The 25,263-nt window shown below is 49.2% G+C and overlaps 1 protein-coding gene across 3 annotated transcripts in view; it reads right to left on the bottom strand.

Annotated features, from left to right (window-relative positions):
• Positions 1-25,263, bottom strand: part of PKNOX2 (PBX/knotted 1 homeobox 2) — a 289,146-nt gene that overhangs the window by 193,713 nt on the left and 70,170 nt on the right. For 2 of the 3 annotated variants that reach the window (XM_065937335.1, XM_065937338.1), the window contains exon 2: positions 13,951-14,016. The exons of the other annotated variant lie outside the window; for it this stretch is intronic. The gene's annotated coding sequence lies outside the window, so the exon portion shown is untranslated. The remainder of the gene's footprint in view (positions 1-13,950; positions 14,017-25,263) is intronic. 3 annotated transcript variants of the gene reach the window in all.

Here is a 25,263-nt window from a genome sequence, read left to right as displayed (position 1 = left end):
GCATGCCTACTATTTCCTTTGATTCTCCCAAAGATCTTGTAAGATGAGGTTTTATTATTCTTTAACAGATGGGGAAACTAAGGCTAAGACCTGGTCCTATCTCGTCGGGGAGGAAGAGGGAGAGGGGACTGGAGTTGAATCCATTGGACCCTGTTCCTCCAGCCGCTTCCCTGGGCAGATGGGGAAGGGGGAGGTGAGCTGGACACCCACAGGTGCACAGTCCAAGGTCTCGGGACCCCCTCGAGTCTCCCCAGGTTCTACAGCCCCTGGACATCTCTAGGTAGAACTCTAGGTCCTGGTGCAGACCCGCTGTAGGTCAGACTTGGCCAGTAGCCCTCTAGGACCTGGGAGGTTCTTCATTAAAGGTGTCCAGAATCATCCTTAGTAGACAAGTCCATAGCAGCCTTCCATCCCCTTCTCACCCTGGTTCCTTCTCCAGCTTTGACTTACACACTTTGTATCTAGAATGCCAGCACATCCTACAGAACCCCTACAGCCTCCCCAGGCCCTGGCATCACTCCCCTGCCAGGAGGTAGGGGCCCTAGGTTCCAGTCCAGCCTCTACCACTAAACCCTCAGTGGCCTTGGGCAAGGGGCTGCCTCCTTTGAGCCTCAGTTTTTCCTATTTAGTGCCAAAGAATTCAGCGATCTCTAAGTCCTTGAGCATCCTATGAGCCTCTTCCTCACTCCCTCTCCTTTTCCTTCCTGCCCCACCCCACAAAAACCAGGAATCCTTTCTCTCAGATAAGTCATCATTGAAGTCCCTGGGCATCCCAGTTTATGCCACCTGAAGGCTCTTGAGAGTCCCTTGGATGACAAAGAGATCAAACCAGTCAATTTGAAAGGAAATCAACACTGACTAGTCATTGGAATGACTCATGCTGAACCTGAAGCTCCAATACTTTGGCCATGTGATGTGAAGAACTAACTCCTTGGAAAAGACCCTGCTGTTGGCAAGATTGAAGGCAGGAGGAGCAGGGGACGACAGAGGATGAGATGGTTGGATGGCATCACTGACTCGGTGGATGTGAGTTTGAGCAAGCTCTGGAAGTTGGTGATGGACAGGAAAGCCTGGCATGTTGCAGTCCATGGGGTCACAAAGAGTCGGACATGACTGAGTGACTGAACTGAACTGAAAACGATGACTGCTTGTCGATTACACATTTATCCAAACCCACAGAATGTACAATGACAAGAGTGAACCCCGTCACTGACTACAGTCCCCAAGTGATGATGTGGCAATGTAGGTTCATCAATTATAACAAAAGATTGAACGTAAAAGGAGAAGGGGGCGACAGAGGATGAGATGGTTGGATGGCATCACCGACTCAGTGGACATGAGTTTGAGCAAACTCTGGGAGATAGTTAAGGACAGGGAAGCCTCCATGCTGCAGTTCATGGGGTCACAAAGAGTCAGACACGACCTAGACACTGAACGGCAAACAGAGGCAGGCAGGCTAGGGCCAGGGGCCTCTGCACAGCCCAGCCAGGGTGTCCTGGCCATGACATCTGGGGAGAGGGCAAGGTACCTGACCCAAAGTCAGCTGCTTCATTCCCAAGAGATGTCCTAGTGTGGCAGGAAGTACATACATCTTCTCCGGGGTCGTGTAGACCTGAGTTCACAACCACTCCGCTCCTCTTTCTAGTTATGGACCAATACTGAGTGTGTTGCTCACTCTGTCTGATTAAGCCGGGTTCTCTGATCTGTCCTGTTTTTAGAGACCCTGTCTCAGAGGGCTGGGGGGAGGGTTATGACAGATAAAATGCACTGAGCAGAAGCTATGCTTCTTCAGTGCCTCCTGGATTAGGATAACAGTAGGACTCCCAAAGTCCTCGACAGTCCTGGGGATCATGCGGTATGGGGAACCGTGCTGCCACCCACACTCAGCCAAGCCACCAAGGCTGAGCCATTTCATGATGAAAAAACCCACCTTCCAGCAGGAAATGTCTCCTCCAGGGAGAAACCCAGGTGAGTCACTTGAATGTGATACAGCTTTTTTCTGTTTTTTTAAATGAGTTTGGTTATAAAGCAACTGCAGTGAATTCCTCCTGCTTCTGCAGGTACTGATACTTGGGCAGTTGGGGATCATGCTAAGTCACTTCAGTCATGTCCTACTCCTTGGTATCCCATGGATTGTAGCCTGTGAAGCTCCTCTGACCATGGAATTCTCCAAGCAAGAATACTGGAGTGGGTTGCTATTTCCTCCTATAGGGGATCTTCCCGACCCAGGGATCAAAACCCTGTCTCTTATGTCTCCTTCATTGGCAGACGGGTTCTTTACCATTAGCACCACGTGGATCAGGGGCCTTAATTAAACTCATCCAGCCTCCCCCACAAGACCAGGTGGTCCCCAAACCAGACACATCCCCTGCGTGGCCCCCTGCCCCAGAAAGTGGCTCCTCCACCAGTTCCAGCCTGGAGATGGATCCGCCTTGTGGACCAACCTCACAGGCACCCTGAGACGCCCACCCCGACACCCACCCCAAGCTAGCCTAATTCAGTCCTAAGTATTCCTAAGGTGCCTTCCCATTTCCCGCTGTAATAAATGGCAGAGAATGCAAATGGAGGTGGATGTGGGACACAGATGTTTGCACTAATTTAATTGAGGGAACACCTTGGATTAAACACTTTGCAAAACACTCACAAATAGGTTCAGTGCATTCGGTAATGAAAAGCCTCCCAGCCCCCTGGCACTTGGCTGCGGCTGCCTGGGGGCTCTGGGAGGAGCAGTGCTGGGAGTGTGAGGGCGTGGGGGAGAGGCCAGAGCAAGGTGGAGACAAGATGCCTCCAAACACAGGGAGAAGGTGCCAGAGCCAGGGTCCCGGGAGGGCTTCTGGCAGATTCTTCACCAGCTGGGACCGACTTCACCAACAGACAGGATCTGGGGGTGCTGGGGATGGCGGTAGGCAGCACCTGCCTCCCTACATGGGTGGCAGCTCACCTCTGGGGAACCATGACAGGCCGGCGCCCCCTCCTCGGGACTCAGCCCCAACACTGATGCCTCACTGCTTGCCTGGCTGATGGCCCGTCACCAACCTGCATGGGACTGAGGACCCCAGGGACCCCAGGGAAGATCAGCCTACTTGACTCTTTGGACCTGAGAGTGGGTGGGAACTCTCAGAGATTTGGGGGTTATTTATGCAGCAGTGCTAATTTCTCTGAAGCTGCTTCTTCCTCACCTTCCCCTACAGCTTAGAGTGCTTCAAAAGTTCAAATTCTGTGCATCTACCAAGCCCCAAGCACTCCTTCACCTTTCACCCATCCATCCATCCACCCATCCATCCATCCAACCACCCATCCACCCACACACCCATCCATCCATCCACCTGCCCACCCACCCATCAAGCCATCCACCCACCCATCCATCCAAACAACCACCCATCCATCCTTCCACCTTCCCACCCACCCACCCATTCATCCATCCATCCACCCACTTACCCACCCACCCATCCATCCACTCATCCATCCATTCATCCATCCCCTACCTCTGGAACTACAGTCATGAGTGACACCTGCCACCTGCCCCGGAGGTGCGTGTTGTGTCCCAGGAGGCAAACTTCACAGTCCCTGGTCCACATGATAAATGCCTTCAGGGAGGTAAACTTGGTAACCTGGGAGCCCAGGGACAGGGCAGCAACTTGGCATGACAGTGTCAAAAGATCAGAGGAGAAAAGAAGAGTTTATCTAGCAGAGGGAACAGCATATGCAAAAATAATGAACGTAGAAACCCTGGCAGCAGCTGAGACTCAAGAGAGACCGTGTGTGTGGGTCCACACGGGGGACAGGTAGCACAAATGAAGATCTGCCTGTGCCATTTTCACCAGACCCCTTCCCCCATCCCAGCCCCCGAAAGTTCCCATAGTTAGACCAATGTGGAATCACTTCCTGTGATGCTTACTCCACACGTCTCAAGAGTTCCAAAAAGATCTGGGTGATTTTATATTCCTGAAAACAGAATCCTTAATTTTCAAACACAATGATCACTTCAAGCGTAATAACCATTATAATAATAACCTCTTATACTTGCATAGTGCTTTATAGTTTATAAAACACTTTCATGTATCTCTTATAATCTTCCACCAACGACCCTTCGAGAAAGATGGAATAGGCAGTATTAGTATTTTTGCTTTCTGGATGAGAAAATCAAATCCCAAGTTCCCAGCTACCTAAAGAACAGAACTAGGGCTCAAGTTCAAGACATCCTGATAGCAAAGGGCATGCTTGCTGACTCATTCACTCATTCAGTGCCTCACGGAGTATTTGTTGAGCACCTATTATGTACCCTAAGACCCTTCAGACTCAGAGCATAGATCATGGTGGGATGTTAAGATGACTGGAAGCCTTAATGAAGAGATAGAACATTAGCACCAAGGGGAAAAACATCAGGGCAAAAAGCAAAGCACTGAAACTCAGGAACAGACAAAAACATAAAGCACTATCTTCAAACACTGCCACACACACACACACACACGCGCGCGCGCGCGTGCACACACACACGCACGTGCACACCCTACAACCTGCACACACACAAGCAAGAGGCATATACCCTTATCACATAGGAGGATATGAGTCATTTCTCCTCATGTTCCCCAGCATGGACTGCAGACTTCTTAAAAAATCTCACAGCCGCACTTCTAGTTGGGCAACAGACCAGAGCCAGCAGCTGGAGGCTGTCTGTGGGGCCTCAGCTTCACCTATCTCCCAGCACACACACAGGTTCTCCCAGTGTGGCAACCCAGGCATTTCAGCACGGGGAGAGCCCAGCGTGTGATACACATCCAGGGCAGCTTAGATTGTAGTCAGGATGGATAGACAGGATGCAGTGTGATAGGATGGGATGGATGGATGGATGGATGGATGGATGGAGAGATGGACGGATGGAGAGATGGATAGATAGATGGATGGATGGATGGATGGATGGATAGACAAATGTATGGGTGGATGAGTGGATGGATGGATGGGTGAATAGATGGATAGATAGATGGATGGATAGACGAATGTATGGGTGGATGAATGGATGAATAGATGGATGGATAGATGAATGAATAGATGGATGGATGGATGAATGGATGGATAGATGGATGGATGGATAGACGAATGTATGGGTGGATGAGTGGATGGATGAATGGATGGATGGATGAATGAATAGATGGATGGATGGATTGATTGGATGGGTAGATGTATGGGCTGGTTGGATGGATGGATAGATGGGGAGGAAAGGCTGGGAAGCATAGGAGCTTTCGCCTACCTAGAGCCTGCTGGGGCCCCACCATTGGGCCCAGTTATAGGCAAACACTGCCTCACTCTATGATGAGGACAGATAAGCCTCAGTGCCCTCTGCAAAAACAATATCCACCCCACAGGATCCATGTCAGATTGTATGATAGGAGATGCTGACATACCTATGCAGGGCCTGGCACACAGAGGGAATTAGGACTTTCCCACACAGGAACTAAAGGTAATGGATAAGCAAGTAATTCTGCAAAGCCCCTACAGAAGTCAGCCTCCTGTTGCCGCACCACCATCACTCATCCTGGGGCTTGGAGGACTTAATGGAGAAAACCTCTCCATCACTCCACCCTCTTCCCCTTGGCTCATTCATTCGTTTTTCCATTCAACCAAACCTGTAGGGGCCTACTGTGGCCAGGCATGATTCTAGGCACTGGGATCAGGAGAAGAATAAGACTCAGTTAGCTTGGCTAGACAGACAGATACCTATGTTTGAGGTCCTGTGACGACATACAGGATGTGGAAGGACAGCAGCCTTTCAGGAAAGGCAGGAAGCCCTGTCAACAGTAGTCAGAGAGGAGATGTGTAAGCTGGGCATTGCAGGAGGAGTAGGTCTATCCAGGCCGAGGAGATTCCAGATGGAGGGAGCAGCAAGCTCAGAGGCCCTGATGTGCGAAGTTACACAGAGTATTTGGGGGAAATGGAACAACCTGGCGTTCTGAGTACCAGGAGTAGGAGTGTCTGTAAGTAACGGGGAGGAGGGGGCTGCAAGGCAGGCGGGAGAGGAAGCTGGCAGGCAGACAGAGCTGAGTTGTGCGGCCCTGGCCAGGCAGGCCCCAGAAACCGCAGACAGTAAAGAACCCCTGGGGTTGCAGGAAGACAGGTGTGACAGTGGCACATGCTCACAAGAGCATTTATTAATCTCCAGCTGTCGCAGGCCCAGAGCTAGGCTCCTTCACATTCTGGGGGCTCCCCCTGGCTGGTTCTGTCAAACATGAATTCGACAAGTTTTCTCCTCTTTGATTCATTCAATTATCCCTGGAGAAACGGCCAATTTGGCCAATCTTCCTCTCTGAAGAGCCAGGCTGGCTGGCTAACAGTGGAGGCCAGGGGAGGGTTCCCACATCGCCACCATCACCAACTGTAGCTAGAGCTGCTAGAATCAGTGCCTGGAAGGCTCACAGAAGCTCCTGAGGATCGGGAAGAACTTAAGAAGGGATAATGGTGGAGGTGACAGGAGCCACAGAGGAAGCAGACAGTGGGGAAATCCCTCAGACTGGACAAAGATTTCTAAGTACCCTTATTTCCAGAGAATAGGAGAGAAAGGTCAGTTGGGTGGTAGCAGCCACTTGGTACTTCCAAACGCTGCTGGAAGCTTCTCCAGGCCTACTCGCAGCAGGGAAGTTTCCCCTCCCTCCCTTCCTCCTCTCCCCTCCCTCTGTCCCTCTTCCCAACTCCTCTCCAGAAAGGTTTATGGAGGAGACTCCAGATAGCCCTGACTCCTGCAGGCATAGTCACACCAACTGAAAGGAGATTTAATTAGTAAAATCTCGTTAGGCAAACGAAATTATCCGTAAGACAATACTCTTCTGGACAGGGGGTATGATTAAACAAAGCCATTAATTGAGAGAGTCGCTTTGGCAGCCCCCCGGAAACGTTCATCTCTGGGCTGGGCTCCACGGTGCCTCCTCGGGCCAGCGGAACAGACCCGGCCCCCTCTACCCATCACACCCCCTCCCCGTTGCATCTCTGCTCTTCCAGGACCCTTCCAGTTGGGGCTGCAGACCTCATAGCTCATCAGCGGCCTCTCTGTCGCCAGATTCCTGCTAAAGTGCCTTGATTGCATAATGTCTATTTGCATAATGTAAATTGCAATCTCCTAGCTCGGGAGGCAGGAATCACAGAACAGCCATTATTTTTTACCACTCCACAAAAATTCTACATTTAGAAAGCAGATTTGCAGCTCAGAAAGCCGTATAAATCTGAATTCGCCACCAACGCCATTAAATCACACCAATTAAGCCGGACCAACGAGGAGCCCCCTGTCACTGTTCTCTGCACACTCAAGGACTCCCAGCCCAGATGGAGGCCACGGAAAACCGGAGGCTGTTGGCGGCAGGGCTGGAGCCGAGTTGCAAAGGCAGGGTGTTCTATCTTGTAAACCTTCACACACACGCCCCGAGCACAGGTGCCCATCAAGACTTGGTGGGCAGAGGACAGAGAGGAGATGGAAGCTGGCTAAGTTATTTCTAAGCTCATAGCCTGATTTCTTGTGGGCACATTGTTTGAGGACTCTTCGTTTATAGAGCAGGACACCATAGGTGGGGAAGAAGCCAGCACTTTCCTCAAAGAGAGAGGAGAGATTCCAGGAATTTCACAGGAAGGTGAAAAGTCGGGACCTTCAGCATCTCTTTAATAACATTTTTCTGTCTTTTCCCCAGTCTCCTCCAGCCAAGTGAAAGAAAACCAGGGGCAAATTCTGCTCAGACTGGGCTGGGCTGGGCCAGATTCTGAGCTCCTAAGAGCTGTTTCCTAGGGGGTCACTAGAAAGAGAGAGGTCAGTCACAAGCTCCCCAGAGAGGAGCCTTTCCTCTGAGAACCGCGTCCCCATAGCCACATACCTGGTTACTCTTTTGCCTCTTTATTGCTCATTCAATATTCATCTGTCAAAGGGCAAGATGCTAATGTGTATTATTAAAATATCAATAGTTTATGAGTGAACTTTTACGGAGAGTACAGTTAAAGGAAAGATGCTTGACCATTTCCATCAGAAGCAATGAAAAGGAACAGTCTTTCCAACTCCACTTTTTTCCTTAAATACTGGGGGAGGGGATGGCTGAACCATTACAGTGTACCTAATGTGTGCCAGGAATGGCCCTAAAGCTCCTACATACTGAATTTCATTTAGTCCCCAAGCCACCCTGGGACGCATGTACAATCCCATTTCCATTCCAGAGACGAGGAATCTAAAGACCAAAGAGATGTGTCCAGAATCACAGAGGTTCTAAGTCACAGGGCTTAAGCTTCAACCTCAGCTTTGGGCTTCACACTCGATGCTCCTCCCCCAAGTTGAAGCCTTGAAAATACAAATGGTCTTTGAGGCTTTTATCTGTTTCCGTCACCTGCCCAAATTAAACATTGGTTTCCTGACTCAAGTTTCATGAAAAAGGAGAGAAGAGGAAATCATTCCATGCTTTCACACAGACCCATGTCCACAGTAAGTCTCCGCTTTAGAGATGTCTACGCCAGTTCAGTTTTCATTCCAATCCCAAAGAAAGGCAATGCCAAAGAATGTTCAAACTACCGCACAATTGCACCCATCTCACATTCTAGCAATGTAATGCTCAAAATCCTCTAAGTGAGGCTTCAACAGTACATGAACCGAGAACTTCCAGATGTTCAAGCTGGATTTAGAAAAGGCAGAGGAACCAGAGATCAAATTGCCAACATCCGCTGGATCATCAAAAAAGCAAGAGAATTCCAGAAAAAAACATCTACTTCTGTTTTATTGACTATGCTAAAGCCTTTGACTATGCAGATCACAACAAACTGTGGAAGATTCTTCAAGAGATGGGAATACCAGACCACCTGACCAGCCTCCTGAGAAATCTGTATGCAGGTCAAGAAGCAACAGTTAGAACTGGACATGGAACAACAGACTGGGTCCAAATCAGGAAAGGAGTACGTCAAGGCTGTATATTGTCACCCTGCTTATTTAACTTATATGCAGAGTACATCATGCAAAATGCTGGACTGGATGAAGCACAAGCCGGAATCAAGGTTGCCCAGAGAAATATCAATAACCTCAGATATGCAGATGACACCACCCTCATGGCAGAAAGCAAAGAGGAACTGAAGAGCCTCTTGATGAAGGTGAAGGAGGAGAATGAAAAAGTTGGCTTAAAACTCAACATTCAAAAAACTAAAATCATGGCATCTGGTTCCATCACTTCATGGCAAATAGATGGGGAAACAATGAAAAAATGACAGACTTTATTTTCTTGGGCTCCAAAATCACTGCAGATGATGACTACAGCCGTGACATTAAAAGACACTTGCTCCTTGGAAAAAAAGCTATGACCAACCTAGATAGCATATTAAAAAGCAGAGACATTACTTTGCCAACAAAGGTCTGTCTAGTCAAAGCTATTGTTTTTCCAGTAGTCATGTATGGATGTGAGAGCTGGACTATAAAGCAAGCTGAGTGCTGAAGAATTGATGCTTTTGAACTGTGGTGGGGAGAAGACTCTTGAGAGTCCCTTGGATTGCAAGGAAATCCAACCAGTCCATCCTAGAGGAAATCGGTCCTGAATATTCATTGGAAGGACTGATGCTGAAGCTGAAGATACAGTACTTTGGCCACCTGATGCAAAGAACTGACTCATTAGAAAAGACCCTGATGCTGGGGAAGATTGAGGGCAGGTGGAGAAGGGGGAGACAGAGGATGTGATGGTTGGAGGGCATCATCGACTCAATGGACATGAGTTTGAGCAAACTTGGAGGAGATGGTGAAGAACAGGGAAGCCTGGTGTGCTGCAGTCCTTGGGGTCACAAACAGTTGGACATGACTTAGCAAATGAACAGCAACAAAGCCAGTTCCCAGAATCTTTTCTGCACATTTGGAATATAAGGAAGGACTGAGGGTGACATTGGAGGTGAGGTCATTAGACATCCCCCTTTAACGGGAGAGTAAACTAGGTTTCTTAGAGCCACAGGATAAAGTGATTAAGGCTCTAGAATAGAGTCTTAAGTTTGATTTGAGGTCTGTGACTAACTAACTATATTCCTGACTAGGGTTCCTCTCTGGTCTCTGAACCTCTGCTCCCTTTCTGTAGGTACCTCTGAGATAATAACAGTGTCTCATAAAGCAGTGTGAGGATTTAAGGGGAACATGCCCATCACATGCTGATCAGAGTATCTAGCATATAGTAGGTGCTCAACTAACATGGTTATTAATATTAATATTTAGCCAACTTGCAGAAGACTCCAGACGCTCCCTCCAAACCTTTTCATCAAAACCATGCCCCTCTGCCCTCTCTTCCCTACCCTCTCCCTTTAGTCTCTCAGTTCAGTTCAGTTCAGTCGCTCAGTCGTGTCCGACTCTCTGTGACCCCGTGAATCACAGCACGCCAGGCCTCCCTGTCCATCACCATCACTAGCTATTCTCATATCTCTGGAGAAATGAACTGGTTCTCCTTCAACCCTTTGGCTGCTTGAGTTCTGTTTGTAACCCCTTAAGTCAGGACAGGGCATCCAGAGGACTCAGATCCTTTTTCAAAGCTTGGCTGCAACTGGTTCAGGAAAGGACAGCAAAGGACAGGGTTCTGCCTCCCACAGGGGATAGTGTGTGTATGTGTGTGTGTGTGTGCGTGAGTGAGTATGTGTGAGTGAATGTGTGTGAGAGTGTTATGTGTGTGAGTGTGTGTGTGAGTGAATGTGAGTGTTATGGGTGTGAGTGAATGTGTGTGAGAGTGTTATGTGTGTGAGTGTGTGTGTGAGTGCTGTGTGTGTGTGAGCAAATGTGTGAGTGAATGTGTGTGAGTGTGTGTGTGAGTGCTGTGTGTGTGTGAGCGAGTGTGTGAGTGAATGTGTGTGAGTGTTATGTGTGTAAGTGTGTGTGTGTTGTGTGTGTGTGAGTGAATGTGTGTGTTATGTGTGTGAGTGAATGTGTGTGAGAGCGTTATGTGTGTAAGCGTGTGTGTGTTGTGTGTGTGAGTGAATGTGTGTGAGAGTGTTATGTGTGTGAGTGAATGTGTGAGTGTGTATGTAAGTGAATGTGTGTGAGAGTGTTATGTGTGTGAGTGTGTGTGAGTGAATGTGTGTGAGAGTATTGTGTGTGTGAGTGTGTGTGTGAGTGTTGTGTGTGTGTGAGCGAGTGTGAGTGAATGTGTGTGTGTTGTGTGTGTGAGCAACTGTGTGAGTGACTGTGTGTGAGAGTGTTATGTGTGTGAGTGAGTGTGAGAGTGTGTGAGTGTTGTGTGTGTTTGAGCGAGTGTGTGAGTGAATGTGTGTGAGTGTTATGTATATAAGTGTGTGTGAGAGTGTTGTGTGTGTGAGTGTATGAAGGTGTGGGGACAAAGCAGACTGTGGCCTGCCCTGGGCCCCATCCAGGCATGGACCTCTTCATCCAATCTCTGGCCAAAGCCGAGTCTCCCACCTTGGAAAGCCATGGGCTGGGGGTGGGGGTGGGAGCTACACACCAGGGAATGAAGGACTCAAGCCTTGTGGAGTCTGTCACAGGTCTAACTCCCTCTCCAGACCTGGCACCTCAAGCTGTGGGCTGCAAACTGGAGCCCCTCCTGCTGAGAAGAACTGTTGGGTAGAGGTTTCTACCAACTTCAGAGCCTCAACACCAGCATGTCCTCAGGGAATCCTGCCAGGGGGAGGAGCCTAGGGGAGGCGCCTCCAGGGGAGGCTTCAAACACAGACATTGTGTGAGTTAAGAGACAGTTTGATTCTTGAAAGCCTGGGTTTCCTTAGCCTGCCTCAGGAGGCTATGCTTTGCCACACCTGATGAACACTAGCTGTGGGCGTGTCCTCGCCAAAGACAGCTGCAGTGACATATTACCCCCCTCACATTCTTCATTGAATGTGCTGTGGCTATTCCTCCTTTGAGACAGGATTAGGGGGTGTCCATGTCCCCTTCTCTAAACCCAGGTGAGCCTTTGTATCTGCCCCAAACAGAGGAACGTGTGGAAGTGATAGCAATGCTGCCGGACTTGGGCAGGCAGCCCCGCCCAGCTCCTGGCTCCTCTCAGGGGATGCTCCCTCAGGGCACCCATGTTATGAGGACGCCCAGGTCACGTGGAGAGGGCACGTGGGTCTGATGCCAGCTAACACCTCGGCTGACAGCTGGTATCCACCCGCAGAGTGACAAGTGAACAAGCCTTCCGATGATTCCGGCACTCAGCGTCTGCCCCCGAGGAGACCCCAGGCCTGTGGACCAGAGACAGTACCCCCCGCCCCTGTGCCCTGTTTGGACTCCTGACTCACAGAATAAATGAGCTCAATAAATGTTGTTAAGTTACTAAGTCTTGGGGTGGTTTATTGTATAGCCTTAGGAACTGGAACACCACCCAAATTAAATTAGAATGTTTGCCTTTTCCTTCTCAAATCCAGCCCTCACTTCGGACCTTGAGACTGCTCCCTTCTCTGCAGGCTCCCCTGCCTGGGGCAGCCTGAGCAAAAATCCTGCTCCCTGAAAGATCCTTTGAATCATCCCATTTCAGCATCCCGGGACCTGCAGATCGCTGCCCTGCCTCTGTCCTCTGGGCGGGCGGGTCCGAGTGTCCCCGAGAGGGCGCTCCCCGAGGCTGGGTGGTCCCTGGTCGGGCATCAGCTGACCTCACGGACCCAGGCGGAATGTGTGCAGACCTAGTTCCCCTACTCGCCCGCTCTCACGAAGTTCACGCCTGGCTTGCTCCTCTCACACTTGACTTGACTTATGGGGTCCCTCTAACCTCCGCCGCGAGCAGACATCGATTCTCACAAAGGTCATTATCTTCCTACCGTGGTTCCCCCCTCCCGCCCCCTCGGCTCCATCTCTGAGGTAGGTTTTCCTGGAACAGGAGGGAGGGAGGCACCCTTTCCCACACCCGGGCCTGGGGATCGACCCCTCCGAGCGGGAGCTTGAGAGGGGGTGCCCTGGGAGCCGCACCCGTCAATCACGGAGGCACCGGCACGGCCTCGCAGGCCATTAGGCGGAGGGCCGGCGCCCTGCTCACTCACCGGGCAGCCATCGGCAGGATGTTAGACGATCGCGGGGCGGCCATTCTTATGATTTATTCAAATACTCATTACAGTCAATCTATTTTTACACAGAGGTGAAGATGTGCGCTGATAACGGTTAATCATTTATAATTCCATGGACTGGTTGGGAGCCAATGTACTATCAGAGTCGCAGCCGCTGGGGCCCCGGGAGCCCCCGAAGCAGAGTGGGGAGGTTGCCAGCCGCAGGCCCTTCTAGCTGACACTGCCTGAGCAGGCCCGGGGTGGCAGGCACAGCTGGAATAAAGGCCAGTCTCCAGGAGCTCAGCCTCATGAGGGCACGCAGCACTGTGCGGGCAGAGAGATGCCCGGCACACGGATGAGGCACAGAAACCCAGAAGATGGAGAAGCCACCTCTAGCTGGATTACCAAAGGAAGTTCCCCTGAGCAGACTGGCAGAGGCCAGGGCCTTCTGATTAGAAGACGTCTGCCAAGTGGGAGAATCTGATGAGCAAATACGCACACACAGAAGGTGCCGTGGTTCCTGGGCTGACCGGAGGGAAGCGACCAGCAGCATTTCCTTTTCCCTCCCTCGTGTCTCTCCAGAAACAACCAGACATAAAAGCAAGTGTGAGCTCTGAACTTGGCCTGGTTCCTCCTCTCACAGCCTCCTGCGCTTAGCTCCCAGACAGACCATAGTGGCTGGGGTCTGGCCTGGCCTTGCAAACTCAAGAATTTCCCTCTCCAGCACTCATGACACACGGAACACATCAGACCCACCGTAATGCACAATCAATACAATCTAATTAAATAGGACGTCCTGTTACAGGGCCTCTTCGTCACATTCAGGCCTCATCTAATTACAGGTCCACCGTATTTCACGTCCTGACCGGCTCACTGTCGAGCGTGTCCCCCCTTGCACAAGGCATGGCTGTGGATGATCAGGTTCAGGGCTGGTCTTTAACCCATAACCTTATTGAGTTAGCTCAGAAAACGCCAATCAAAGTTACTCACAGTTCACAGTCCCTTTGCTGGTGAGCGGCATGGAGGTCGGCCTCAGGGTCCCACTCCAGTTTCAACCTGATGGTGAGAAAATACATCTTTACAGACTGCGTGTGGGTCGACACCTCCCCTCTGGGAGTCCCCACGGCTGTGGGGCGCCCTGAGCTGAGCAAGGCAATGATCATTTACCAGTGCCTCCTGTCTGACCAAAGACCTCGGGCAGAGCAGGACAGGACGGAGGAGCCCCTGGGAAAGCTCAAAATCCATATGGGGATTTGAAGACAAGCAAACACCACCACCAACGCTGTGGTTTATGACAGGATTATGGAAAGTGAAGAGTCCCATTCGTTGGGCAATAAGGGAGATGTGCATGGGGGTGGGGGGGTGACTGATAAGATCAGAAAACATGATGGTTTTATCCTGGGATAAAGCAATGACAACAATAAAAAGAAGAAAAACCCAGCCAGGGACTTCCCTGGTGGCCCAGTGGTTAAGAATCCACCTTGTAATTCAGAGGACTTAGGTTCGATCCCTAGTTAAGGAACTAAGATCCCATATGCCTTGGAGCCACTAAGCCCGAGTACCCTAACTACTGAGCCCAGGTATCACACCTAGAGAGTCTGTGCACTGCGATGAAAAATCCCACATGACACAACAAAAATCTGCATGCTGCAACTAAGACCCAATACAGTCAAATAAATACATTTTATAAAGGGGGGATAAAAAAGCCAGCACATATTTATACCATCTACACTCACCCAGCCCAGCAGGAATAAAATCCATGGGTCCCATAATAAAAGTGCTGCCACGTCATTGGTGAAACAAGAATATCCATCAGATAAGATGAGAACATACAAAAAGCAGTGGTGAACTATGTGGTAGAGACTATAACTCCCTCTCTCTCCACAGAAACAGGGTCTGTGAGAGCTGGAGCTTTCAGGGAAGTTTTCAGGGAGAGGGAGAACTTGACCAGGGTCTTGAAGGACTGGTAAGGCAAAATCCAGCTGGTGGAAGACGACCGGGGGCATTCCAAGAAAGGGAGCAATCTGAGCAAGAATGATGGGGGAAAGCACGGACTGTCCAGGGACGATGCAGAGGCTGCCCGGCTGAGACACTGGAGGAGGAGTTAATGCTGAGTCAGCCGGCTGGGGCCAGAGCATCCCGGCTCGAGTCTTAGATGGAGAGGTCAGGCTTGGGCTGGGAGCTTCTGGAGCCACGGAAGGTTTTCCAACAAAGAAATGTCATGAAGGAGAGGACCCTCCCACCCCCACCACTCTGTAGTATTTTCCTTTTAATTAAGATGAGAGGCTTCCTGGAAAAGGTGGAGTTTCAGACGGGACATTCAGGAATGGGGTATGATACAACACGTTCCTGGAAAGATATCTCTCTTGGTCATGATGATGTCACTCAAAATGAGGCACTTCCTGAAGCTGTCTCCTAACATCTCCAGGACCAAGACTGATGACTCAATGGTAGTGCCTCAGAGACAAGACCAGACCGCTGATGGCACGTGGCTGAAGATGAGGACCGCATGTGCGCATCTGTTTAGCCCACAGTGTGACAGGTTCTCCCCAAATGACTGCTGAAATGTTCAATGGTGGACTCGGCTCATTCTAACCAGAACCTGACAACAAGCTCCTAGCTGGCAATGGACTCCAACTTGTAATCTTCTACACTATTGTCACATTGCTACTGAGCATATATGAACTCAGGACAGGAAGTTTCTTGGTTTAACTGCGTACAGCGAGGACATTTTCAGTCCCTGCCCCCAGGACTGAATGTTGAGACACCAGTGACTTGGAAGAAAATAGGTTGGACTTGCCATGTGCACATGCTGCTTAGCTAGACAGGACAGCCACTCTGTTCAGGAGATGGATTCTGATGGGCACGTGTTACAAAGCTTTGAGCAAGTTGAAAGGACGGGCCAAAACTAAAAAGTCAACTTTTCCCGTGACCAGTTTTTATCTCTCGCACAATAACATCATGACAACCATAAATGAAATAAATTTGAAAATAAAAAATTCTTATTATAATCCTATCACTCTAAACCATCAAATGATTATATACTATGTCCACATGCAAATTCATTTTAGTTTTTTACTGAGTTGTAGAAAAAGATTTGACAAGAATAAATATACCAAATCCTACTCTTAACATTCAAAAGTCGATTACAAAAGTCATACATTGGGAATTTCCCCAGTGGTCCAGGGGTTAAGAATATGCAGGGGACACGGGGTCAATTCCTGATCTGGGAAGATTTCACATGCCAAGGGACAATGAATCTAGTGCACCACAACCACTGAAGTCCAAGCACCTAGAGCCCACGTTTCACAACAAGAGAAGCCCTTGCACTGAAACTCCAGAGTAGCCCCTGCTTGCCTCAACTAGAGAGAACTCATGAGTTAAATGCAAGTTGAGGTAGAGCCCAGGGTGTGATGTTGCTGCCAAACCCATTACATGGATCTCAGTTGCCTTAATAGCTGTATGATAGGCAACCAAGAGAATGGTCCTCTCACTTTAGACTTATCAATCTACATTACTTTTAAATGCAATTTTGACATCATATTTTAATAACTTTGATGGTGATGAGTAGAAGAGAGAGGTGAGCAAGGTGTCTAGTGGTCAAAGTACTGACTAACAGTTTAGTAATTCAAAGCACAACCTTTGGAATCAGACAGTACAGGTGTCCATCACAGCCCCACCACTTCCTGGCAGTGGGCCCATGGGTAAGTTACTAAACATCTCTATGTTGCAGTTTTTCATATGTTGTTGTTCAGTCGCTAAGTCATGTTTGACTTTTTGCAACCTCACGAACTGTAGCACACCAGGCTCCTCTGTCCTTCACTACCTCCCAGAGTTTGCTCAAATTCATGTCCATTAAGTCAGTGATGCTATCTAACTATCTCATCCTCACCACATCCTTTTCCTTTAGCCTTCAATTTTTCACAGCATCAGGGTCATCTTCAATGAGTCAGCTCTTTGCATCAAGTAGTCAAGTATTGCAGCTTCAGCATCAGATTTTCCAATGAATGTTCACGGTTGATTTCCTTCAGGATTGACTAGTTTGATCTCTTTGTAGTCCAAAGGGACTCTCAAGAGTCTTCTCCAGTACCACAATTCAGAAGCATCAGTTCTTCGGCATTCAGCCTTCTTTGTGGTCCAACTCTCACATACATAAATGATTACTGGAAAAACCATAGCTTTGATTATACAGATCTTTGTTGGTAAAGTTATGTCTCTGCTTTCTAATATGCTGTCTAGGTTTGTCATGGGCTTCCTGGTAGCTCAGCTGATAAAGAATCTGCCTGAAATGCAGGAGACCCCAGTTCAATTCCTGGGTCAGGAAGATCCCCAGGAGAAGGGATAGGCTACCCACTCCAGGATTGTTGGGCTCCCCCGTTGGTTCAGCTGGTAAAGAATCCACCTGCAATGCAGGAAACCTGGATTTGATCCCTGGGTTGGGAAGATCCCCTGGAGGAGGGAATGGCAACCCACTCCAGTATTCTTGCGTGGAGAATTCCCATGGACAGAGGAGCCTGGCAGGCTACAGTCCATGGGGTTGCAAAGAGTCGGACATGACAGAGCATCTAAGCACAGCACAGCACAAGTTTGTCATAGCTTTCCTTCCAAGGAGCAAGCATTTTTAAATTTCATGGTTGCAGTCACCGTTTGCAGTGATTTTGGAGTCCAAGAAAATAAAATCTGTCACTGCTTCCATTTCCCCACCTTCTATTTGCCATGAAGTGATGGGACCAGATGCCATGGTCTTAGTTTTTAATGTTGAGTTTCAAGTTTTTTCACTGTCCTCTTTCACCTTCATCAAGAGGTTCTTCAGTTCCTCTTCACTTTCTGCCATTAAAGTGGTATCATCTGAATGTCTGAGGTTGCTGATATTTCTCTCAGCAATCTTGATTCCAGCTTGTGATTCATCAGTCCAGCATTTCAGATGATATACTCTGCATATAAGATAAATAAGCAAGGTGACAATATACAGCCTTGGTGTACTCTTTTCCCAATTTTGAACCAGTCCACTGTTTCATGTCCAGTTCTAACTGTTGCTTCTTGACCCACATACAGGTTTCTCAAGAGGCAGATAAGGTGGTCTGGTATTCCCATCTCTTTAAGAATTTTCCAGTTTGTTGTGATCCACACAGTCAAAGCCTTTAGCATATTTAATGAAGCAGAAGAAGATGTTTTTCTGGAATTCCCATGCTTTCTCCATGAATGTCAGCAATTTGGTCTCTGTGTCCTCTGCCTTTCCTAAACCCAGCTTATACATCTCGAAGTTCTCAGTTCACATACTATTGTAGCCTAGCTTGAAGAACTTTGGGCATAACCTAGCTAGCATGTGAAATGAGTGCAATTATATGAAGCTTGAACATTCTTTTGGATTGCCCTTCTTTGGGACTGGAATGAAAACTGACCTTTTCCAGTCCTGTGGCCACTGCTGAGTTTTCTAAATGTGCTGGCATATTGAGTGCAGCACTGTAACAGCATCATCTTTTAGGAGTTTTAAATAGCTCAGCTGGAATTCCATCACCTTCAGTAGCTTTATTTGTAGTAATGCTTCCTAAGGACCACTTGACTTCACATTCCAGGATGTCTGGCTCTAGGTGAGGGACCACACCATCATGGTTATTCGGGTCATTAAGACCTTTTTTGTACAGTTTTTCTGTGTATTCTTGCCACCTCTTCTTAATATCTTCTGCTCCTGGTAGGTTGCTTCTGTCCTTGCTATTGTGCCCATTCTTGCATGAAATGTTCATTTGGTATCTCTAATTTTCTTGAAGAGATCTCTAGTCTTTCCCATTCTATTGTTTTCCTCTATTTCTTTGCACTGTTCATTTAAGAAGACCTTTTTATCTCTCTTTGCTATTCTCTGGAACGCTGCATTCAGTTGGGTATATCGTTCCCTTTCTTCCTTGCCTTTTGCGTCTCTTCTTTTCTTTGTTATTGGGAAAGCCTCCTCAGACAACCACTTTGCCATCTTGCATTTCCTTTTCATTGGTATGGTTTTCATTGTTTACTACCTCCTGTACAACGTTAATGAGTTTTTGTCCATAATTCTCAGTTCCCATCTGTAAAATGGGGCTAATGAGGGTTCCGTTCTGCCTTTGAGGTTGGCTGTAAGGGTTGAATGAATCCATATATTGTAAAGTGCCTAGAACAGTGCTTTGCACAAGATAAGCACGCATTGCATATTACCTGTCATTGTTGTTATTTTAATTATCAGGGGCCATGAGGTAGAAGATATGGGAGAAGAAACTAGAGATGGACCTCCACTTGCTCCTCTCTAACATGACGCATTGGTCCTAGTTCTATTGACAACAATCTCTCTCCCATATGGAGTTCCTCCATATATTTGAAGAGGGGCTGGTGTTGCTCCACTGGGTAGACTTAGGGCTAATTGACAGATATTAGAGGAAGCCAATCTGCAGTTCAATATATAAGGACTTCTCTAGTCCGAAGAACCATCCAATAGCGAGTTAGGCTTCCTTGGAAAGTGAGCTTCCAACTCAGGAAAGAGGATCCTGTGTTGGGTAAGAAGATGTCCCTGAGCGTGGTCTCCCAGACGTAGCTCCCCTCACCCATAAAACATTGAAAAGAAAACACTGGGAGACTGGGAGGGGTGACAAACATGCATATCGATAAAATATTAAAAGTGTCTTCTTTTATCATTGTTTGATAAAGTAAATCAACCCTTCAAAGTAAGGTGAGCACAAAGGGCCACTCACTGAGCTCTCTGAAATGAATGGGGCGTCATAAACAGCATCACCCCTGCCCTGCCACTATCATGTCTGTCTCCTCTTTCTGTGTCTGCGTCTTTTGGTCTCTATGTGTCCATCTCTCTCACATCCAACACACATGCACACATATGTGCACACACAACCTCTCCACATTGTCCTTGTTTGCCACACCTCACTCTGCACCAGCAGAGAAGTCTTCCTATCTGGCACTGACCCAGGAATGCCTGCTGGGGAGCCACGTACATGTCATTTTAGGGCCTTCCAGGGTCATCAGCCTTTCATCCTGAAATGCCACATCAAAGGCCTTGCGACAAGCAGCCCTTCCTTAACACAAACAGAATCTAAACTCAGGCCTGCCTTACTCACTAAAGAAGACAGATTTGAATCATAAATGGGATTGACTATTCACATTCATAAATATGTGGACATTCATGAAATGGTAAATGAGGAGGGAGCTGAAGAACATTCATCATTAAGAGGTTGGGGGTGGGGACAGAAGAAAGCTTCCCACAGGAGGGGGCATCCTAGAATTTAACTCTGCTTCCCCAAGGAGTGCTGAGCCAGCTCCCATGAAGCATCGTGGGTAAGAGAGAAGGCTGGAGGGAGATGAGTTTGGAACTCGGCAAGACAGGGCTGGGGGGGCGTCTAACACAGAGTGCACTAGACCAAGGCTGTCTAGTGCATGACCAAGTCATGGGTTCACACCCTGACTCCATCGTTAACTTACTGTGTGGTCTTGAACATGGAACTTTAACCACTGCCTGATTCAGTTTTCCCATCTGCAAAATGATAGTGCTTGACTAGATGATTCTGGAAGCATGTGACTTCTACACACCTCTGATGTTACCCAGACTCACCCCTTCCCCCACTCTGCCCACCAACCCATGAGGGCCCTGAAGTAGCTCAGTCTATGATTGTGGTTAAGAACAGAGACACAGGAGGCAGACAGTTCCGGGTTTAGCATGGGTCCATCACCTCCCTAACCTTAATGTCTACAGACATCAATGTTTGCATCTTTAAAAGGGGAATAAGAGCAGCGCCTTTAAATGAGATGATGCCCCAAGAGCACTTTGTGATGCTCATAACAACGAATGGGGCTGCTGTTGCTGCTCTTCAGCATGAGGAGGTGAGGGCTGGCAGCAGCTCGATGGGGAAAGGGAGGCAAATCAAGAAGCCTGAGGGCTTCTGCCTTCATCTCACCACCCATGACAAGCGCTCTGCTCGTCCTCCTACCAGGCCCTTAGGAGGAGGACAAATCGTGACAATCTGTTGTCGGGCACCCGGAGTCTCTCTGGATCTCTGGATCTCTGAGAAACCTCTGTAGGAGCATAAGCAAAACTCCCCAAAGAGAAACAAAACTTAAAAAAGACGCTCCCAGGGCTTCCCTGGTGGCTCAGTGGTAAGGAGTCCGCCTGCTGATGCAGGAGACTCGGGCTCGATCCCTGGTCTCGGAAAATCCCACATGCTGTGGAGCAACGAAGCCCGTGCACCCCAACTACCGAGCGTGTGCTCCAGAGCCCGGGAGCCCCAGCTGCTGACGCCCTCACTCTAGAGCCCTTGTTCTGCAACAAGAGAAGCCACCGCAATGAGAATCCCACATACGAGACGAAAGAGTAGCCCCTGATCGGCACGACTAGAGAAAGCCCACACAGCCACGAAGACCCAGCGCAGCCAAAAATAAATAAATAAGACCCTCCGAGACAGAGTCACCTGCAGGGTCACCGTGGGTCCTGCCTCTCCCGCCTCATCACCCCGAGAACCCTCTCTACTCCGCCTCTGCTCCGCTCACACACACCCCCGGTGACGGCTCGCTGTGGTTTATGTTAATGTTAGAGTGAGGCTGTCCGTCAGCCACAGCACCGCAGGCCCTGAGCACCAGCCTCTCAGTGACACAACTAAGGAAATGAACACCGGGAGACTCGGCTTGCACTAAGCGCTGGGCTCTGAGAAACACATCCGCTCAGCCCTGAGGGTGCTGCACGGGCCCCCTCAGAACCTGGTGAGAACAGGCTCCTTGCCCGCCGTCCTCAGCCTCCTGGACTGCAGGCAGGTCTGGGCGCCCAGCTGCAGAGAGGACCAGGGAAATTCCCTCAGCCATGCCCTCCGGCCTCAGCCCGAGACTCTAAGCCAAGTCCTACATCTGTAAAGAGGGCGCCCTCGGGGACGAGAAAACACCAAACCCAAGACGTACTTAATCTCCACCAGGAACATCGCCGCTCTTCTTCCTGGCCCATCGTCACCTGCCTTAGGCTCCCTTCTCTCCCCTGGGCCCCTAATCCATCTCTGGGCCTCCAGCCTCATCCCCTTTCGGCCCGTCCACCACTTCCCCCAAGCCCGGGATGTCCCTGAAACACAAATTCCGTCATGTCCGTTCCCCCTCCAAACCCTCCAAGGACAGCTCAGCGTCTGGCAGAGGTCACCCACCAGCAGCCGTGAGCCAGCCTCTTGCCTGCTTGATGTTTTTGTAAACACAGACAACATCTAAAAAGCTGAAAATTTCACATTTGAAAATCCAGATCGTAGGTTTTCTCCCAGATTCGGGATGAACGCCAATCTTAACATCGTCACGTGGCAGTCTCTGGATGACACCAAGTGTCAGGGGCCCGCTTTTCAGGAGTGGGTCCCTCTGTTTGTCTCACAGAGAGAAGGCAGGTGTCGCTTGCAAGAAGCCCACAGGGCCAGGCACCTGGAGGCTGACTCAGCTGCCGGCTGAGGGCTCAAGGTGACAGTGTGGAGGTGGCTCATTGCGTTCTCAGCCACGCTGTTTGCAGCCAGGCCCACAAGCATTCCTCCTTCTCTCTCCCCTGGATCGCTGCTCCACCTCTGGCCAGGAGACAGCCGGAGAAGGTCCTAGGGCAGTTTCTAGGAATGCCAGGACTATGGAGCCCCACCCCTGAGTCCAGCCTCTCCCCACCCCCAACTCAGCAGAGGCTGCACCCCCTCCCTTTATTTCCATCCCACTGTTCCTATCAAAGCCCTAACAGCACATATTTTGTTAATTGTACAAACCTAATGGGGGAATGCATTGGCAAAAAAGGGTAATGGCCATCAGACCAGCAATAAAACAAAATTAATGGCCCATAGGAAGAAATCATGTCCACTTAATCCTGGCTCTGAAACTCTAATAGAATAATGGAATACCAGCGGAGGGGTTTTTCTCTCCATGCAGATTGCTTACACCATGTTAATCACTTGCAAAGCAGGCCACATACCACTCCGGCTCACATGACCCTCCAGGGAAAGTAGCAGACCAGAAACATTTAGTGCCAGGCTCATTACTGACATGCCCCACCAGCAGCGACACCTTCCCCCCTTCCCCACCTCCCCAGGTGACTCTGGGACAGCAAGTGGGGGTGTCATTGAGAGCCATCAGGTGTGGTGGGCCGGAAAGCAAGACACACGACACCTAACAATAGCAGACCTTTATTGAGCGCTTACTATGTGCCAGACACTGGGCTGGCTGAGCGCTTTCCATGTACTGGATTACATCTTCATCTTCTGTAGCTACAGAGGCCAGCAAGATAGCCATTAGCTACCTCTGGCTTTTTATTTATTTTTAAGTTTTTTTTTTTTAAATTAAAAAAAAATTATTTTTGGCTATGCTGGATCTTGATCGCTATGTGTGAGCTTTCTCTAATTGTGGTGAGCAGCGGCTCCTCTCTCGTTATGGTGCTCAGGCTTCTCATTGCGGGGGCTTCTTGTTGCAGAATCTTCCCTGTAGCTCAGACGGCAAAGAATCTGCGTGCAATGCAGGAGACCCAGGTTCGATCCCTGGGTTGGGAAGATCCTCTGGAGAAGGAAATGGCAACCCACTCCAGTATTCTTGCCTGGAGAATCCCAAGGACAGAGGAGCCTGGCGGGCCACAGTCCACGGGGTCGCAAAGAGCCGGACACCACTGAGTGACTAACACTACTCCTCCTCCTCTTGTTGCAGAGCAGGGCCCTAGGGCACACGGGCTCTTTAGTCTCAGTTCCCAGGATCTAGAGCACAGACTCAGTAGTTATGGCACACGGGCTTAGTTGCTCTGCCACATGTGGGATCGTCCCGGATCAGGGATAAAACCAGTGTCTCCTGCACTGGCAGATAGATTTTTTTGCACCGAGCCACCAGGGAAAGCCCTATTTCTTTCTTTTTTTTTTTTTTTTAAGGTAAGCTTTTGTTGTTGTTGTTTGGCTGTACCACGAGGCACATGGGATCTTAGTTCCCCAACCATGGATGAACCCGTGCCTCCTGTATTGGGAGCAGGGAGTCTTAACCACAGGACCATCTGCCAAGGGAGTCCCCACATCTGGCTTTCAAAATACAAATCCTAATTCGTAAAAATTAAATAAAATCTAAAATGTAGTCTTCAGCCTCACTGGCCACATTTCAAATGCTCGACAGCCATGTGTGGCTGTTGCACTGGGAGGCCCAGAAAGACCAGTCTCCCATCATCACAGGCAGACAGTGCCGCTCTAGTATATGAAAGTCGATTGTCTTGCTCATCGAACTGATTCTGAAATCAAGGCACAGAGAGGTGAGGCAAGCAGCCCAAGGTCATGGCTGAGCTGGATTCAAGCCCAGGTCTCATTCAGCCTGGCTCTGGAATCCCCACCCTCCACACAATTTCTTGATAGAACGAGTTTTCGAGGTGGCTAGGAGACCCTTTGACGGTTAGCTGTAGAAAGACTCTTCTGTCCGCCACAGGCCCCCAGACCCCCAGAGAGCAGACAGACGCCAGGACTCCGCTTGGGGGCCAGCACTGTGGGGTCTCAAACCCCGGAAGGTCATTTGGAGAAGGAGGGCTCCATACTTCATCCAGACCAACCTCCCTCAATTTGTGGATGAAGAAACTAATGCACAAAAAAGTCAAGTGGTTTGTCCAAAGTCAGACAACTGATTAGTGACAGAGTTCAGATTTCCTGACGACCATGCCTCACTGGCCAAGGAAGATGACAGAGTAAGGCCCTGAGAGAAGGAAAGAGAAGGAGGCGGTGTCCCTCCAGACTTCCTGGGGAGTCCTGGCCTGGTCAGAAGAGGCTGGGACGCACCTGAGGGCACCGGGCTCCGAGGAGAAGCAGCAGAGGGAGAAAGAGGGGCAGCCACGGGCCTAGAAACTACAGTGGTTCAAAGCATGACACTGCATGGCTACTATCTTTGGAAAAAATATTAAGTCAAGATCTATTGCAATTAAAAATACACAGACACTTCTCCTCAGCAGCCCCAGTCTGAGAATGTATCCTATAGAAAGGAAAGTATGAGAGATATCCCTGGAAGTCTAGTGGTTAAGACCCCAAACTTCCAGTGCATGGACTGTGGGCTTGATATCTGCTCGGGGAACTAAGATCCCACATGCCAAATGGCATGGCCAAGAGATAAAAATAAATAAATACAATTTTTTTAAAAAGGAAAGTACCCATGCATGAGGATAATGCAGCAGCAATTTGTAGTGCGAAGGAGTGAAAAAGAAGCTAGATATCCATCAGGTGGGGAATGTTTGAATAACCTGCAATACAGCGATACTATCATTAAATGCTGCTATTCAAAAGGGCAGGGCTTCCCTGGTAGCTCAGCTGGTAAAGAATTTGCCTGCAGTGA

Source organism: Muntiacus reevesi, chromosome 5, assembly GCF_963930625.1.
Source record: "Muntiacus reevesi chromosome 5, mMunRee1.1, whole genome shotgun sequence".
Taxonomy (NCBI): Eukaryota; Metazoa; Chordata; class Mammalia; order Artiodactyla; family Cervidae; genus Muntiacus; species Muntiacus reevesi.
The sequence above is the reverse complement of the archived record's forward strand: the minus strand, read 5'-3'. Positions and strand labels throughout refer to the sequence as shown.